General features: G+C 30.6%; 1 non-coding gene across 1 annotated transcript; it reads right to left on the bottom strand.

Annotated features, from left to right (window-relative positions):
• Positions 1-2,174: 2,174 nt before the first annotated feature.
• Positions 2,175-2,246, bottom strand: TRNAK-UUU. The gene has a single exon. It is a non-coding gene; the product is annotated as a tRNA-Lys (tRNA).
• Between the last annotated feature and the right edge of the window lie 4,640 nt (positions 2,247-6,886).

The raw sequence follows: 6,886 nt of genomic DNA, 5'->3' as shown, positions 1-6,886 counted from the left end.
ATGAGCTTCTAGGCACCCTTTTAAAGAAAGAAGAAAACATTCAGAATAATGAAGCACAGAGATGGCGTGACTTTGCTAAAATTTATTCCTGTCAAGAAAAAGAAGTGATTTCGGACGATGGTGAAAGGATTCCTATCACTATTCTATTCTCTCATAAAGCACATAAGAAGGGCCAGTCTCCTAGGCTTCTACATGGATATGGAGCATATGGAGAAATTCTAGATAAAAGTTTATGTAATGATCACCTGAGCTTACTTGATCGTGGTTGGGTGATTGCATTTGCTGATGTAAGGTACAACTATCTTTATTGTAAGTTGGATCTGGAAATGCTTGGCGATTGGTTGGGGGCTTAGCTAGCCGAGAAACTGCTAAGTCATTCACTCAAAACTCTTTATGCTCCGTCCTCATAAAAGCAAAGCAAAGGTAAAAGTAGAAAGAGGGAAAAAAAATAAAAGAAATGTATCGACAAGCATCATGAAACTAAACTTTTGATTTTTCCATTAGAAATAAGTAGATTGAGTTCTAATCAAATATGACGTTCCTAGAATCCCAAGTACCATAATATGCTTCTCAGTGTTTCGCTGGATGAAGTGGAAGCTAGTGTTGGGGGTGCTGTGTGATAAGAAGGTGCCGCCCAAGCTTAAAGGCAAATTCTACAGGGTGGTAGTCCGTCCGGCCTTGTTGTATGGAGCGAAGTGTTGGCCAGTTAAGAACTCCCACATCCAAAAAATGAAGGTAGCAGAAATGCGGATGTTGCGCTGGATGTGTGGGCTGACTAGAGGGGATAGAGTTCGGAATGAGACTATCCGGGAGAAGGTTGGTGTGACTTCAGTGGAGTGCAAGATGCGGGAAGCCCGATTGAGGTGGTTCGGACACGTGAAGAGGAGGGGCATGGATGCCCCGGTCCGTAGTTGTGAGAGGCTGGCGTTGGATGGTTTTAGGCGGGGTAGGGGTAGGCCGAAGAAGTACTGGGGTGAGGTGATTAGGCGGGACATGGAGCAGTTACAGCTCACCGAGGACATGACCCTAGATAGGAAGGTCTGGAGGACGCGAATTAGAGCAGAGGACTAGGGCCAGTTTTGGGTCGCTAGTGTAGGGAAGTACTTGGTGGGGGTTTTATTCCTGTTATGATTTTGTGTTCCGTGTTCCATGTTTTATTACGAATTTGTGTGCTTTCCTCTGCTTTCCTCTGTTTTGTATTACTTATGGGTGCCGTATTTATGTTATGTAATCTGCTTCTGTGCTTTACTATGTGTTTGTGTGGTATCTCGTGCCTTGAACCGGGGGTCTATCGGAAACAGCCTTTCTACTTCTTTAGAGGTAGAGGTATGGACTGCGTACATCTTACCCCCCCAGACCCCACTAGGTGGGAATACACTGGGTTTGTTGTTGTTGTTGTTGTTGGTTTTAATGAGATACATTATCTATCAATTAAACATTCAAGGGGGAGTGTTATGAATGTATTTAAATTATAGTGAATGCTTATCAAGAATATAGATAAGATTTATCCAAATCTAGTTGATATCTATCAGGATTTAAAGCATCTGTCTTTTAGTCAGAAACTAGGAATATTTTCTCCTAAATAGAGGAATTTTGTTCATTATATCCTCAATCTTATGATCCCTCATCCCTCAAGAGAAATAAAGAAGTCTCTCCCCTTCTCTCTGTTTGTTCTTCCTGTACTTGCTTTTATATTTCATAACATAATCAAAGTTATTTGCCTTTTTTTTCCCCTGCGATAAGTATTGTTAGTTCAGTTATAGTAGGTATACTTATTATTATGCTCAACATTCTAGCAAACAAATTTGGGAATTCTTTTGAAAAGGTATTCTTAGTAGATATCCTTTCTCATAATTATTCTCATAATTCTAGCAAATAAGATTTGTAACACAATAGAAACATTACAACTACAGTCTACACCCTACTCATTGGACTGTTCTTTAGCAAATTGTTATTTTCATTAAATTACTAAATGTGAATAAGACTTTTAAGCTAGTAAATATACATAAAATAAAAATGAAAAATCAAACTAAATTCACAAAACAAAATTGATAACCTTGTGTTACTGTTAAACTATTGACTAAATTAATCTAAATTCGTCTTAAACCAAAAATCTAATAACAAACATCCCTACAAACAAGTATGCCTCATTAAGTAGGAATAAATAAAAGATTCGCCGTCTGTGGGGATCGAACCCACGACCACGTGGTTAAAAGCCACGCGCTCTACCACTGAGCTAAGACGGCTACTGTACCCAAAGTTATCAACGATTTATTAAATTAACCATTAGGATCTGCATAAGCAGATATAGTAAGCTCTAGGAGCTGCATCAGTAATGCTCAAGATCGGTCGTACCTTATGGCAAGGGGTGTCACCCGACACCGCTTCCTCAAAAATTTAGTGTGTGTATATATATATAAAGTGTGAAGTGTCTTAAAAATTTTGTTTGAACTTTTTACACTTTATTAAAAGTCACTGTTTTAAATAAAATTATCTTTTCACTTTATTTCTATTATATATATATATATAGTAAATGTATGAAGGGTCTTATAAATGTTGTTTAAACTTTTGCCTTTCATTAAAACTTTTTTCAATAGACAAAATCATCATTTCACTATTTTCCTAAAATTATTATTTATTTTTATAAAATTATAAGTCCTTTTTTACCACACCAAAATTGCACTTTTTTTTTTGGCGTAAAAAGAAATGCCGTGATATTTGATTTTATTTAGTTGTCTTTCATAATTTTTCTTTATTTGAATTAGGTTTAGGGTTAGGTTTGCAATATAAACAGTTTTGTTGTGTTAATTTTCCCTACAATGTACAGTATAAAACGATTCCTTATGGCTCCCGAGGAAGAAAGGAAGGACTCCTCTCGATAGAGAGGACATTTCTGATCAATAGTGAATTGGACCAACTTCCTCTTGCGGTGATTATCTAATGATGTCGTATGTATATTTGTATAGACGCGGAAGCATTTCAAGTGAACTAATGCGAGTTACAGATCATACGGGGTGGAATTATATGTCTATTTTTAAAATTAGAAGAATTAATGTCGGTAAATCATACTTTTGAATATTATAACGAACAAGTTATAAAATATGATTATCTTTTTCATATATTCACTGATTTTGTTCCCGAAAATTCAAAGTTTCTGTACTTATTTTATTATGAATTGAATTTCATGATAGGTTGAGTTGAAAAATTATTCCTTCGAAGTCGAAGCTATGAGTGTCGAAAAACTCTATTTTGTTCTCTCTGTTGATTTCATAAATGAGACTCAAATAGACGAAAACAGCGAGGTCCTGATCAAGATTGCGCACCTTGTATCCAATCATGACAAGAAGGTCCAATTCAAATCATGTTAAAGAACTTTTCAAGGAAATTATTCAAGGTGAAACTCATGCTCTTGCTGCTTCCACGACTATGGAACAAATCTTCAAGGGAATCAAAGAGTTTAAGAAAGAAATATTTGAGAAAGTCCAATTTGAACTAAATTAATTTGAGCTTTATATCTATAATACTAATGTTAAGCTAAATTGTTGATGTCTGGCCATGAGTATTTATTTTATCTTAGCCAAAAAAACTCTGATGGAAGCTGCCAACCAAGCCAAGGTACGTACCATACTTTAATAAGAATGAATTTGCACATAATATGCATCAAAGAGTTAATATTGCACAAAATATTAAGTAAATCTTGTTTGGTAATGAAAAAATTAAATGAAAATAAAATTCATTGATTTTATTTTCAAAAATTCGATGTGTATTATTTTTTTAGTTTTCCTTCTATAAGATCAGATGATAGTGCATGTATTAAATTCAATATAGAACTCTACAGAATAGGAAGATAAGCATCATTACACCAAAAAATCTATGCTTTTGTACTTATTTTATGGTGAATTGTAATTCATGGTAGGCTGAGTTGGAAGATAAATGAAAGGACATAAAAGAAAATTGCAAATTTGTACAAATTTGTGATGCATGCACATTGTGATTTTTCTTGACTGAAGTTGCTTTTTGATTGATTTTTGAGTTTTGAGCATTTGATAGATGGCGACAACCGCAATAGCATCAGAAGGAAATCATTTGACACCTGAAGAGCTAGAGAAGAAAAAGAAAAAAAAAAAAAGAAAGAAAAGGTTGCAATACCTTTTTATTGGTTCAATTGTGATAGATGATTCCTTCCAATGGAATATTACAATTCGAGAATATTTTTGGTATGAATTTTAGAAAATTTAAAAACATTAGATTTTTTTGATCATTAACTCTAATATGATATTATAAAATTTATTGTTGCTCTTACTATAATATATGTGTTTTCTGAGCTTCTTTGACTTGAAATGCTTAAGCTAGAGTTAAAGCTCAAAAAGAAATGGTGGAGAGGTGAACCTTGAGGATTTTGCTATTCCATAAATACCTCTGGGACGGAAGAAGAAACTCTCTTGTGAAATGACAAAAACTTTTAATCTTAGTGTTGTAGAGAACAGTGAGTTTGGCTTAGTTTGATTTTCAATTTTATTTGATTTATATTTACTAATTTAAAAGTCTTATCAATAATTAGTAATAAAAATTTTGATGTGATGATAAATTTTTATGTTTATTTTTGTACTAGTTCAGGTGTACGCGCCTTGCGCTTGTACCTCACTTAATGAGTTTAAACGTTATATTAAATAAGATATTTATTTAAATAATAAAAATTAATACAATAATTATATTCAACGTCTTTCTAACATGTGAAGATGAATAATTTATTTAATTAATTATATAATAATTATAAATATCTAAAATTCAAATAAGGTAGGTGAAACATATTAGCAACTCCTTAAAGTATGATTATATTCTAATGGTTAAAAGTGAATAATGTGATTGAATCTTTGATGTGATATTTAGGTATTTTCTCATTTACAAGAAATTTACTGCTTTTTATGATAACAAATATATTTATTTACAATGATGCGTACTTCAACTTTGAAATAGCATATTCACTGAGAATCTAACAACCTATTCTACTGCTTTTATGCTACAACAAAATCTATCTTGACATCATGAAAGATTTATTTTTGTATGTTCAAATGCTAATCATATTGTCTAAAGTTAAGCAAACCTGCAATATAACATTTATTCCTTCAAATTCTGCATTTTTGCGAAGTATCACCTTTACTGCCTCAAACAGCTCCACATCGTGTTTTCAATATAAATTTTCTCTTGCATTCCAATCAATTCCATCATTCAATATCTTGACATTCTCCAATTTACATCTCACATACCTAAAAAATTTTATCATTAAATGTACATCTTCAAATCTGATGGATCCAAGAAAAGTAAATCATATTTAATTGTTAAATACAATATCTGGTACTCGATCTTAAACATGAAATATTTTATACACTAATTAAAATTATTAAACTAAATAACTATAAGTAATTCTTCATAATAAATAATGATTGTCGGAGAGTATATCACTTATAACAACACTTGTGATAATAATAATCACCATTGCTAATTTGATTATTAACTTCTAATTATGAAACAAAGAAATTATAATTAACATTGGTTTCTTGTATTAATACTATAAAAGGTGGCTTGTATGAAGTTAGTTTCTAAATAGTCCTATCACTTTTGCCTTGGGATGAGGTGCTATGGATTGAACTATCTTCTTATATTTAAAAGATAGTTCTATCGTTTCAAATTTTATTTTTTGATGTTAGTTTTTATAATGACATTAATTTCTTTGAACATGCATATGGTACATTAATCATTAAATATTTTCATAAAAAAAGAAAAAAATATTGTAATAATTTGCATAATAACCAACTACTTGATTCTTACAATCACATAAATGTGATTTCTCTAGAACTCATTCAACTTTTAGCATAAAAATTAAATTTGTCCAAAAAAAAATGTTAGACGAGTTAAAATAATTATTATCATGACTCCAATATTCATTTTTCTCATGTCTTCTTTCTCTTCTAATTATTTTTTTGGTTAATTGACCTACATACGGTTGATATAAAGAAAAAAATATACAAAAAATTATTTTCTGCCAGAAGTCTAACATATTCATCTACCTGTAGGAAAAAACTTTACATTATCTGTGTGTAGAAAAGAAATTGAGTTAATTCCTCATATTTTCATTGAACTATTAACAATATCTCACAAAAAACATTTTTATTTTTCTTATGAAAAAAATGTCACTGAACTATTACTTTGCCTCTTATATAATCATTCTAACATATTAAGTTACTAAACTCACTTGACTTTCTTAAGTGATGAGTTCAATTTTAATGACATAATCATAAATATAGTTCCATCCAATACATAACAAAAAATGATTTTAGTATAAAAGCAATAAAACCCACCAAAATAAAATAGATTTTAAATAAAAATAAATTATACATAGCGAAAATAATTTTAAACATTAAAAAAAGAGATTTTGTAGGACTATATTTTTTAAATTTTAAGGGGCCACTCTTTGTGTTTCATATTATTTATCTCTTTTTTTCTACTCTTCCCAACAAAAATATAAATAAGAAGGATAATTTACTAATTTACTTTGTAATTTCTTAATATATTCTATTAGTCTCTTAATAAATACTAAAATTAACAATATAATTTTTTTTTGAAACTTTATTATATTTATACTTCAAAAAAATTAATATAAAGATAATTAATAATTTAATTTTAGTCTTATAAATTGACAAATAACTTAAAATATATGAAAAAAAAGGATTAGTTAATTCTCCCTTCGTTCTTAAATAAGTGAACAAAAGCAAAATATAAACTAAAATAATTTAATACATACGTTTCAAAATTTTGAGAAAATACCCAATTATCCCTCTGAACTATACTCAAAAAGGTTATAACACACCTCAACTTAAAGGGGGTC

This window comes from Capsicum annuum, chromosome 6 (genome assembly GCF_002878395.1).
Source record: "Capsicum annuum cultivar UCD-10X-F1 chromosome 6, UCD10Xv1.1, whole genome shotgun sequence".
In the NCBI taxonomy this organism is placed as follows: Eukaryota; Viridiplantae; Streptophyta; class Magnoliopsida; order Solanales; family Solanaceae; genus Capsicum; species Capsicum annuum.
This window is presented reverse-complemented; position numbering and strand designations above follow the sequence as displayed.